Source organism: Aphelocoma coerulescens, chromosome 3 (genome assembly GCF_041296385.1).
Source record: "Aphelocoma coerulescens isolate FSJ_1873_10779 chromosome 3, UR_Acoe_1.0, whole genome shotgun sequence".
In the NCBI taxonomy this organism is placed as follows: Eukaryota; Metazoa; Chordata; class Aves; order Passeriformes; family Corvidae; genus Aphelocoma; species Aphelocoma coerulescens.
In genome coordinates this window covers 52,910,492-52,922,627 of record NC_091016.1, presented here as the reverse complement: position 1 = coordinate 52,922,627, position 12,136 = coordinate 52,910,492, and positions in this window count along the sequence as shown.

Sequence of the window (12,136 nt, the reverse complement as noted above, 5' to 3'; positions counted from 1 at the left end):
TGCAGGGCACGTGGCCTTGTGTGGGGGCGTACGAAATCTCATCTAACAAAAGTACAGCTCGGCAGTGTTTTATGTGTTTGACATATATAACAATGCATATCGCAGCAAGGAACTCGGTGTCAAATCAGTACACAGTTAACAAGAACCCAACAAATGGTAAAACAAGTGAACATACCCAAGTCAGACTGTTTTACGCTGTGCACAATCATATCCAAGGCATAAGTTCCAGGGATCCCACCTGCAGCATTTATTAAAAAATGTGGTGTGTGGTTTTTACCTGTGCCACAACCCCCCTTCTTAGATTATCCTTGGGTGTTTAAGGTCAGGAGGCATCATTATAGCTACCTATTCTGCTGTACCAGTAGGAGACTGGGTCATGAGAAGACAGAAATTAATTAATCTGGTGAAGGGAGAAAGGATTCAGATGGGATTGCTGAGAACTACCAGAGCTGCTGCTTTGCATTTTGCTTGAGCTGAGGGTGGTTTCCTTTTCCTATGTCAAGTGCTCAGCTTTGTGGGCAGCCAGGCAAATGTATGACACTGATTTCAGGTGATGAAGTGTGGAAGTCTAGGGTGGCAAATTGAGAGTCCTGGGAAGAAAGCAAGGCCAGAGGGGAAGACACTAGTAAGCAGAGAGGGCTACAAAACCGCATGATATAAAACCCTGGGAAGAGCTTTAGGGTGAGGGCTTACATAAATTGGAGGACAGCAGAGCTGCATTTCTTGAAGGGAAGGCAGGGAACAGTAGGTATAAGGGGTATTACAGACAAAGAGGCATTTGAGGCAAGCATTTCTACTCACAGCAAGAAGCAGGCAGCATTTCCAACACCAGTACAGTCCATAAAGGATACTAGAGAGGAGGATACTGTCAAGGTGACAGAGGACAAAGAGTGAGTGTGAGTATTCAGAGCCATGGTGTCGCTCAGTAAGCTGCAAGAGGAAACCTGTAGCAACAGATTCCCAAAAGCTTGCAACAAGATACCACTTTTGTCAATGGGACACCACCAGGTAGGCTGCAAGCAAATTCTAACATCACCCCATTGTATTACACTGGCTCAATTGACACTGAGTTTATGTCTTCCCTCCTTTTTCTGACCAAAGCTATTTCATTAAAGATACAATTACACTGATTGGTTCAGTTGTCCTCACTGAGAAATGGCTTCCAGTATTGGAGATGTTTAGATGCAAGCTGTGAGTTGAATCCCAAAGACTATCCACTCCGGGAAATTGTTGGAGATGGGGCTGGCAGAATCACTGTCTGGCCTGACGGCTCCTCCCCAAGCCCATGTGGGATTTTGCATTAGTGCTCAAAGCCCTCTAACACTGGGTATTCTTCAACTCTGGGCAGCCTACTCTGGTGCTCTGATTCAAGACTAGTGGCCCAGATGGACTTAGAAATGAGATATTCCTTTCCTGGTTTATATATTAGATAATCACTAGCATGTTTTCCTAACCTCTACACTGTGGTACAGACTATCTTATTAACACAGTTTTTTGGGTTTAGACTATTCGGCCTTTTCCACTCGGCACCATTTCTGGACCATTGCCATTGCTCTCCTTTGCACTTTCTGCAATCAGCTTAGTCTCCCTGAACTACAGTGGCCAAAACTGCACAGATGACTACAAATGAAGCCTTGACAACATAGACAACAGGGGAAGACTGGTTTCCTGTTTGTCACAGGCTGCACTTCTGTTTGTTCACCTCATTAGTGTACTTTCATTTTTTACTGCAGCATGACCACGCTCATTCATGTTGAACTGACACCTCTAGATCTTCTTCTTCTCAGAACTGCTGCTGTGCTGGTTGTTCCCCAGTTGGTCTTGTAGTCCTTGATGACACCTACAAAGACCCAGAGCTCCGTTTGTCCATTCCAAATGGTGCTTTGCTTCCCATCCCATCCCATCCCATCCCATCCTATCCCATCCCATCCCATCCCATCCCATCCCATCCCATCCCATCCCATCCCATCCCATCCCATCCCATCCCATCCCATCCCATCCCATCCCATCCCATCCCATCCCATCCCTCTACCTCATTTGTCAAGATTGTTTTGCATTCTCCTCCTGTTCTCCAAAGTGCTTGTTCTTCATAGTGTCCTGTGCTAATTTAATAAGCGTTCCCTGCTCTTGTTGGTTTTTTTTTAAGATATTAATGAAAATACTGTGTGCTGCCAGACATAAAACAGATGGCTTCAGACTTCATTTGATACGTACTGCCAGTTTGACAGTGAAACATTTATAACTGCTCTTAGTCTGGTTTTCCAACCAGCTGTACACTCCTCTAATAGCAGGTTCTTCAAAGCCGCGCTTCTTTGCTTGGTTTATGAAAGTGTCAGGTGAGATAAAGGCAAAAACTGCACTAAAATCAAGATCTAAGACCTACAGTAGAAGGAAATTAGATTGATTTGATGCGATTTGTTCTTGTCAAATCAGTACTCACTGTTCTTCATCTGCTTGTTGTCTTCTAGGTGCTGGAAAATAGTTTATCCAATTACCACTTCCAGTAATTTTCCAGGAATTGAAATTAATCTGTCTGGTCTCTGATTCCTCCTGTCTGTGCTCCCCTTTTTGTTGTAGGTGCTAGATTTGCTTTTCTCAGTGTGCAGAAACACATGCCCCCATCCCTGACTTCCGTGCTGATGGTGCTGAGTGGGCTTCAGCTGCTTTACCCATCATGGCAAAAGAATTTTAGGGCTTGTCAGTTGGAATATATCTGACTTATTTAGACACTGTCTGACCTCTTTGTTCTTTCTCGCAGCCGGTATTCTTACCCTTGGACTGCTTATGCTGGTTGTGTTAAACAGGGCACTTTTGACCAAAACTGAAGGACAAAATATCAAACGCTTTTGCATGTTTGACATCATCAGCTCAGTGTCTGCTTCTCTTTGTGAAACCCAGCTCTTTCTTTGGCTCTCCTGTTGCTATTAGTGCATACACTTCACACCCACTGTTTGTTGCATCACTTACATATTCATGTTGCTCCTCCATGCTTATGCTGCTCTTTCATACTTACTAACGTGACCTAGTTCCACTTTCTGTGTGCTTCCTCTGCACTTCTGAAACTAATGAAGAGCTCATGACTTAGCCAGTTGATACCTTGCTAGCTTCCCTCTGTACTTGTGCTAAGTTGCCCCAGTACAAAGAAGCTCACAGTAGTTATGTGCCTTTCATACGACTTCCTTAGGGCACTGCCAACTCCCCAAATGTCCTTTCTGCCTTGGATTTGTTCCCCTGGGCTTGTGTGTACTGACACTGTGAGTTAGCTAAAGTCTGTCTCAAAGTCCACTGTTTTGTCTTTGTGGGTTGTTTTTCTCTGCCTCCTTTCCTAGTAATCATGACTTCCAATACTTCAAGACCACTCTCACACCAGTTGCTTGTCACCATCACCAGCAAAATCAGTTCCCCTGTTTTAATTAGAATAAAAATTTTCAGAGTAGCCATCCAGGAAGACGCTGGAGGGATGGCAGCTGCAGTCAGTTCAGGGAAGAGCACAGACAGAGTACCAGAATAGAGCCAGACAGAAAAGTCCCTGCATATTTAGCACTTAGAATTACTTACCTGTGAACTTGTTTCCAGGAGATGTGGCTAATAGTGGTGGAAATACTTGTGTTACTTGCATAAAACATGAGCAGTAAAAGTATGTTATTAAAATACTTTCTCAGTTCTGTTTGTCTGTCTTAGGATGGTTTTATGGTCTTTGTACAATAAGAAGGCTTAGTCCTTACTAGCATATAGTTAATCTTCTTTATTCAGTTATGCATTGACACTAAAATGTGTTTTTAAACACAGAGATTCAGGCCAAGCAGAGCTGTTTTGTCTTCATTGCATCCATCAATGAGCCAGACCCTCCAGCTTCTCAATGGCCAACCAAGATACATCTGGCCTTCAAGACCAGATTAATCTTTTCCAGACAGCTTTTTCCAGTGCACAGTGTGCACTGCTCCTGGTAATGTCTCACTCTAGCTGCATTAGTGCTAGAAAAGCTTTCTTATGCAAAACTCCAAGCCAAAAACTACCTTTTTGGAACTGCTTGTCCTCTCTTCTCTACTGCCATCCCATCCAAGCTTACCCTCATCCATCCTGGGACTGTCCCTGGGTGCCTGCCCCTGTGATATTCTGGAAAAACTCCCCTGAGTGGGGTGAAGGCAAGTTGGCTTTTGGCTGTTATCTGTGGCCCTGGCATGTTCCTGCTGACATCCCTTTAGGTACTGAGAGATTCGCCAGCAGGTTGTCTGGTAACTCTGCTGCAAGTTATTTTAATAACATTATTGATTTCATTACTTCACCGTAGTTTTGCTTCACTACATCAAGTCCTGGCATTAGGGGTGAACTAGCAGCTAGTTAATTCAGTATAAAAATGGTGTTTCTTTATGGGGCATCCAGAACTAAAGACAGCTCCCAAAGCTGCCATGGATATATGCCCAGAAGCTGGGATGGTTGCTAAAGAAGCTGTTGGCTTTAATGCTCCAAACAACCATATGAGGACAACCTTATAACTAATTCCTCTTGACATAATTGTATAAAAAGAAAACAACCCTTCCACTATTGTAGAAGAGCTATGATGATACATCAACAGCTGGTATCCTTGCAAGCAGTCTGATTTCTGTTCTTTGTGTAGAAATTGTTGATCTGATGTGTCCTCCAATGGTTGCTCTTTGAGTCATAAGAAGCTCCTTGGGAAAGTGCAGAGACCTTCAGACCTCAGGGAGAATAAACTGATCACAAGTGGATGACTGGGTGAACCACGGCACTAACGCTGCATATTCTTCTACTAGGATGGGTCTTGAAAAGCCAGTTTCTTATTAAAAAGAAAAAAAAGCCCAAATTTACAAAATTCTGTCACAGTGCATCCTTCTTTTATGGTCTAATTCAGAATCAATTTTCATCAGATGGAGAACACTCCTGGTCATGCTCGTGGTTTTTTGATCAGACCATGCAAGGCTTAAAAACACCTGTGAAGAAAAGGTGGGAAGATTTGAAAGGTTTCCCCATAAAGACATGGATGGGTAATGTATTTATTTTCTAAATACATACCTAGAGGCTTAGACAACTGGTGTATTTGCATCAGCCTACTCTGATTAAAAGAAATCACACTACTGGAAGCAGACAACCTCCCTGAACCTATAGCTCATCTTCCCTGAAGTTAAAATCAAAAGTAGCAGTGCCAACTCATGGTTTCCTAAAACAAAGCATCTATAAAAAGTAACTCACCTGAGGGAAAAGCATGTTGTAACAGGTAGTCTTTCCACTGCTCCTCTGAGAATACCCAATGGCCCAAACCCCTGCACCTACCCCCTACTGCTCAGATCTCCTGCTTTGCCAGGAGAGGACTGAAAGCCACACGTCAGTCCCAGGACTCAACCTGCTATTGACACATTTGCAGAAGTAGCTGGAAGGACAATTTACCCTACCTCTTCCCTACTGTTTTTTTTGTTCCAATAATTCAGTTCATGTCCATCCTGAAGAATTAGTTCACCAAAGAGCTTACCTGGTAGGAAATGGAAGAATTCTGGAGAGAAAATAAGTTCTAGTTAATAAATATAAAAACAAACAGCTCAGTAATGTGCAATACAAGTTCCAAATTTACATTTAAAACCTTTCAAAACTAAACCATGAAGGTAAGGCCTGACTTCAGTAACAGTGCTTAGAATGAAAAGCCAGCATGGAAAAAACCTAACTGAAAATGCATTTGAAAATGCTTTCATAAAAATAAGAATCATAAGAAGCAAGATGGAATATAAACCAAATTTCGCAGTAGTACTTTCCAAATTGTCTTGATTTTGGAAGGATGCAGAGTGTGTGCTAAGATCAGCTGCCTGCCCAGACAATTGTATAATAAATGGCATTATGTTTTTCATCCCCAGCACAATCTGCAGCCATACAGTACTTTTATTTATTGGGAGAGTGTTCAGCCACAATGACAGCTGAAGTGAGGAAGGAAATGGCTTCAAGAACATGGAAAGAATCCCACAAGGTTAAGGGAGTGAAATGGGGAAAGGTACTTTAAAGTACAGGTGGTGATGTAAATTACTGAACATTTGAAATGTTTACCCTTGGTAATTTTAATCACATTGTGAAAGCAGTCACTCATGTTTTTGTGAGCCACTTGATTTATTGGAAGCTTTACACCATCAGTTGCAGCTCAGGAGCCAGCCCTGCACCCGGGCTGTAGGCAGGACATGCCGGGTGCTGCAGCACACTGAGCTGGCTCAGAGCCACTGCTGCCAGGTACCCACCACCAGAAAAACAGCAGCAATCATCCAAAATGGGGCACCAATGCCCAGAAACATTGAAGTTGACCCATGAATTCTACATGGACACCAGAGAGCATCCTCAAAGCCATCCCTGCTTCCAAGGGGGACGTGCTCACCTGCAGAGTTGTGCTGGGCTGAAGGCTAGGGGCTGGTGGTTGGGTCTTCTTTGCTTTGTGCAGGGAATGAGCTGAGCATGTCTCAGTGTGCAGCATCTCTGACTCTTTTCAGAGATGCCTGCTGGGGTTTAGCCACCTTCTGCGTGCGCTGCTCCAGGACCAGGGCCATGGAGGTGCTTCCTCAGCCTCCAAGGACACCTGGACCATGGCAAGATGGCCTGGGAATGAAGCTGGTTATGAAGCATCCCACGGAGATTGTGTCTACAGAAAACTGGAAGGGCACCTCAGGGTGCTTTATGCAAGATGAATATTGCCAGACACATAGCTGCTTCACAGATTTGGTCACATTTCCTTCCACACTGATTCCACCTCTTGCTGTTCTTCATGCACTGACTTATCTTGCCACTGCATTTGGAGATTTCTCTTGTGCTTGTTATCTAAAAATAACTAAATTATTTTCTTTGATGCCATTTCTTACCAAAAAAAGAGTTGTTGACTGAACTCTTGTATCATTAGCAAGTGCTACCAAATGTCACCCATAGTATATCACAATAAACACAGAGATATAGGCAAAAAAGGGTTAGGATAAGCAGGTGATATTTCAGTGTGATTAAAGCATGAACATATCTAATGCCTGTCAAATGACTGGATCTCATTTATATAGGCAAGATTTTGGTGACCTGCCAGAGCTGATGACAAAATATTCCCCACCCATTTATTTTCTTTTTTTTCTTTTTCCCCTTAATTGACTTAGTTGGATTTCCAGAAACTACGTGCCAGATCTTTTCCTGGGAGTTTTGTCTTTATCATTATTGAGGTAGGTTCTGATCTTAAATGTTCAGTATTTGAACCACTCAGTCTGCCTGAATCTGATTTCAGCTATAAACTGAATATGGTATGTAGTGGCATGAGCACAGTATGCTTGTTGGGGCAGCTTTTTGCCTTTTTCCTGAAACAGATTTAGCAGATCCATAGGCTGAAGCATTTCCCCTTTACTCAGTCTCCATCCTCTCTACAAGGAAATCCTTCCCTTCCATTGGAGTTCCCAGTGAGGTCCATGCTCTCATTTCTGTTCCCTGAGGGGTGACCGTAAGGTGATGAAAAAGGCAGCATGACTGGGAACCACTCTCTCTCAAACTACCTCCTGCCCACACACCAAATTCCCCTTGCTGTCAGCCAGTGTAATTACCATAATATAAACATTGTCCTGAATGCTATTAAAAGTGCAAATGATGTCCATCTAGCCTGAGGAATGGCAAATAAGCAGTTCCTTTGCAGCCCACTTCCTCCTGGCCCCAGCACACTTTGCGCAGATGATGTTCTACTGTGACACGTTTGTGAGCTCTCAAAGTTGCATCTATTTTTTTCTTAATCTGAGCAATGAAGCTGCAGACTTAGAACATAACAGCCATTTAGAAACTGTATGACTTTCCCTAACTGTCTGTAACAGTTTCAAGATAAGTCATTTTAAAAAGAATTACTTTAAATGGAGACTGCTTTAAACCAGACCTTTGTACTTCTTGTTTTTGCTTTTATCTTGGCACAGATGCTTACCCTCTCTCCAGCTTTTTTGTAGAGTTCATTATGCAAAGGCAAAGAAGCTACACTAACATTGTAATTTTGTTTGGCAAGGTGAGCCACAAAACATATGCTGTGTCATGCCTTTTTATTACTGTGCAAGAATTGCCAAAGCGGCCTAAAGGAGGAATCAAGGACACGATCATTGTGAGGAAAAGAGGAAACGGTCCAGTTTTACAACACTCAGGCTTGTAACCACTTGTGGTAGATAGTTTCAGAACTGGTTTAATTTTAAATTATTTTCTTACCAACTGACAACAGCTTTGAAGTGACTGGTGTTTAACACCACCACTTTCTGATCCACATTGAGTCATTTTTCAGTGCCTGGAGATCCAAGCCCTACCTGTGAAGTGGGCACTGTGTAGGCTGGGACTGCCCCATCCTCTCCCTGCACCAGGAGATGGCACATCTAAAGCCAGCCCAAGCCAAAAGAGAAAGAGAGCCTCCTTGAGCAGGCACTGACATCCCTTTTCCACAACAGGGAGGACGGCATGTTGCACCTTATTCTGATCATGCTCCAAGAGCAAAACCTGCACTTCTCAGTCTAGACAACCTGTAATCAGGCAAGGGAAGAGCAGGCAAAGGGAACAATTAATGGGTGTGATCTCAGCCTCTTGCAGCCTGCCTTAAAAACCTCCAAGGACTGGTTTTATGAGTGGGCATCTGTGGGAGCACAGAGGAGTCCCCCCATATCCATGTCTCCTCTGGGGGCCACCCATGCCATGAGTGCCCCACTCCTGCTCCCTTCCCATGCTGTGCTTTCACTTGAAGGGGATAAAGGAAATTATATGGCTGGAAAAGAACCCAAAAGGTAAATTATTTTTAACTTGGTCCCAGATGTGAGCCTCCGTGCAGCCCCAGAGCAGGTCTAGGCATGAGCAAGAGGTTTGAGAGGGGAAGAAGGCAGTTTTCACTGTAACGAAAGGTCCCGTTGCAACATCTCCCAAGTACTTTGGTTGCAATTCCTCTGAGCCCATCTGAAACTTTGGAAACAGCTTGAAAGAAGCAGCTGTGCAGAAGGAGGCCTGGTGCCCCCAAGGGGAGCAAACCCCAGGCACAAGTACTGGCTGCCCACCCATCCCACACCTGCTGCCTGTATTCCACCAAGGGTAGGTAGCGCTGGCAGGAAAGGAGAGGGCAGAAGCAAAGGGCACAACTCCCTTCACTGCTCGATCCCAGATGTGGTGAACCTTTGGAGGGCAGATGGAGGAGAAGAAGAAGAAACATTCATATTACAGTGTACAAAAGAGGTAATGAAAGTGTGGCGATGCCAGTCACTAACTGCATGCCATGGAAACACAGGGGCAGCCTCACCCTTTTCGTTGAAGCCAGGGTGTTTGTTGTGTTGAGGGGAGCAGGAACCACCCCAGCCAGACCCCCCTTGCCTCCAGCCACTGCAGGCTGGCATAGGACAGGGGGATTGGTGGAGGCAGATGTGATAGGGGATGTCTCTGGGGGTGGTTGCTGATCTGTCAGGCTGAGTCAGGCACGAGACACTTCTACGAGCTGGGAAAACACCCAAAAAGGAGAAGTGGAGATGTTTGCCTCTCCAGTCAGTTTGCTCGACATTAGTGTTTTCCTACTTCCCTGTCCTAAGTAAACACACTTTCTGTATGTCAGACTTCAAAGAAGTGATAACCAGCTTGGGGCAAACGCCTGTGGGAAAGGGACAAGGCAAGAATGCCTTGAGAAATGCCCCAGCACCAGGCTTGCTCCCACCCTGCCAGTGGCCAGGAACAGGCTGGAAAGACAGAGGCTGGTTAAAAGCAATGATGTCTGTGAAGTGCAGATATGCAGGGAGCGATGGACAGGTTTCCAAGCTGGAGCTCAGAGAAGGAGAGCACAGCAACACCACTGTGCTGGGAATAAAAGACAGGTTTCCTCAGACACACAAACGAAACCTCGCTGTCCCACTTAGAGCTGCTCTCAGCACCACATATGGCAGGTGTCTGAAGCAAAGCAGTAACACTAAACATGTCCCTTCAAAGGACAAAACATGGAAGAAACTTTCCAGCTATCATCTTTTTGTAACTCAGACAAAATGCCAGAGAGGCTTCTTTGATTGGCCTTCCTTTCTCCTCCCAGGCGAGGACACAGAAGGGACACTGGCCCGTGGGACAGAAGATGTGCTGCATGGAGCACCCGTTCTCAGCACATTTGCTCTGACAGCCACCCTGGTCTCTGTGGATTTTGTAAAAAAAGTGACCACTGTGGAAATCTGTCACTTAAATTTAATATCCTGTTGTCTGTGAGATGCAGTCCTTTTGGGAAATTCAGTCCTGGCAGTTAAAAATAAAGCAGCCATGTGGAAATAGTGAGACAAACAGCTCTGCCCCTGTGCACCCAAGCCGGCATGCCTGGAGTCCTCAAAGTCCAGCTGTACTCAGCCCAGATCAAGTCCATTCCCCACAGGAGAGCTGTTCTGGAAGCTAGTTGGAAATGCATCCCAGCAGAACAGTATCACCCACAGCATTTACCTGCGGTTGATGTGGAGTTACAGTGACATGAGACTTCCCTATGGCTGCACCAGGCTATTTTAAATTCGAGGCAGGCATAAGGCATGTGACAGTACATGTTGTTCGTGTGGGGAAACTCTTTCATTAATATTCACGCCTTGGGACTGGCCTAGGGTAGACAGTTTTTTTGAGCATGCAACACATTTAAAATGCAGGCTTGCCTTTAATGCCTGGAACATTGATGCAGCTAAAATCATTGGTTCACCTAAAATCAGACCTTCAAAGAAACCCCATTTCCTCTGAGCACCAACAGACTTACTTGTACGGGTAGAAATATTCTTGATCTTCAGTCACCAAAGGCTAATCTCTCTCAGAGTGAAAGAAAAAGTAAAACCTCAAGAAGCTGCGGGATGCGTGGGAGGTAATTTTTATATCTGAACAGTTATTTGAACCAACACAGTGGTATAAAAACATGTCTCCACCCTCCTTTTGCTCTGGAAACACAGTTTAGAGGATTTCGAGGACACGTGGGTCTCCAGGCCACACTGTCAGTAATTCGTACAGGGCTGGACGCAGAAGGGACACATGTCCGCAGGGCCTGCGCTGCTGTCGGAGCCCCCGGGAGCTGCGGGAGGCTGCGGTGCCCGGACTGCAGCAGCGGGCTCCTGCAGCAGCACAGCTGCCCGCTGGCTCGCCTGGCAGGGCTGGGCAGGCCGGGGGTGCAGCCCGTACCCAGGCGGGGCGGGCAGGCAGGGCAGCAGGGCAGGCAGGGCAGGCAGGGCAGCAGGGCAGGCAGAGCAGCAGGGCAGCAGGGCAGGCAGAGCAGCAGGGCAGCAGGGCAGGCAGGGCAGCAGGGCAGGCATGGCAGGCAGGGCAGCAGGGCAGGCAGGGCAGAGCAGCAGCCGCGTGCCCCTCACGCCGAGTTGTCTCTGCCTGTGAGTCACAGCCCTGACTCATGAGCTGCTGTGGATTAAGCTGTAATTTGAAGATGTTGCCGCCTACATCTGTCTGCACTGCTCCTCTCCCGGAGGTGGCAGAAACACTCCTACAGTCATCTCAAAAATTCGGCCAGACGTGCTAGTTCAAACCCCAGGTGAGGGCAGGTTAGGCTGAGTGAGGAGGCGAGCACACACCTTGCAGCAACAAACCCGGGAAGGAGGTTTCCATCCTACTCAGAGACTGGGAGATGTCTGCCGCTCCCGCTTGCCAGCTCCCGGCCATGGCTCTCTCATCTGCCCCCTGCCCAAACCCCTTGCCTGGTCCCAGCACCTCATGGAAAGGTCTCTTTGCTCACCTCACACACCACGGGGGTCCTCTAGCATCTAAACCTGGGGCAGGTGTTTGTCAAATGTATGTGTTAACGCTGTAACAATCATGAGCACCATTTCTCTTGCCATTTGTATTGCCTTGGAAAATTAGTTATATTGGGACCTAGAAACATTTGCACTGACATATATTTAACTGAAATAGCCAATTAAACTAAGATTGCTTTGATTTCAGTGAAAATTAAGACAAGTGGCAGTACCCAGGATAAGACTGATCAGGATTATTTGTGAACTCCCAGGCACATTTCTGTTGGAAGAGCCAAAATTCTGCACCACGTGCTTATTCTGGCTCTCAATTTTTTTTTCTGGCATTAAACCACCTGTTGGAAGACAAACTGTGCCTTATCCAGCATAAAAGCAGCCAGCACACTTGTCAACAATTTCTGAACAAATGGAAGCATGCACTT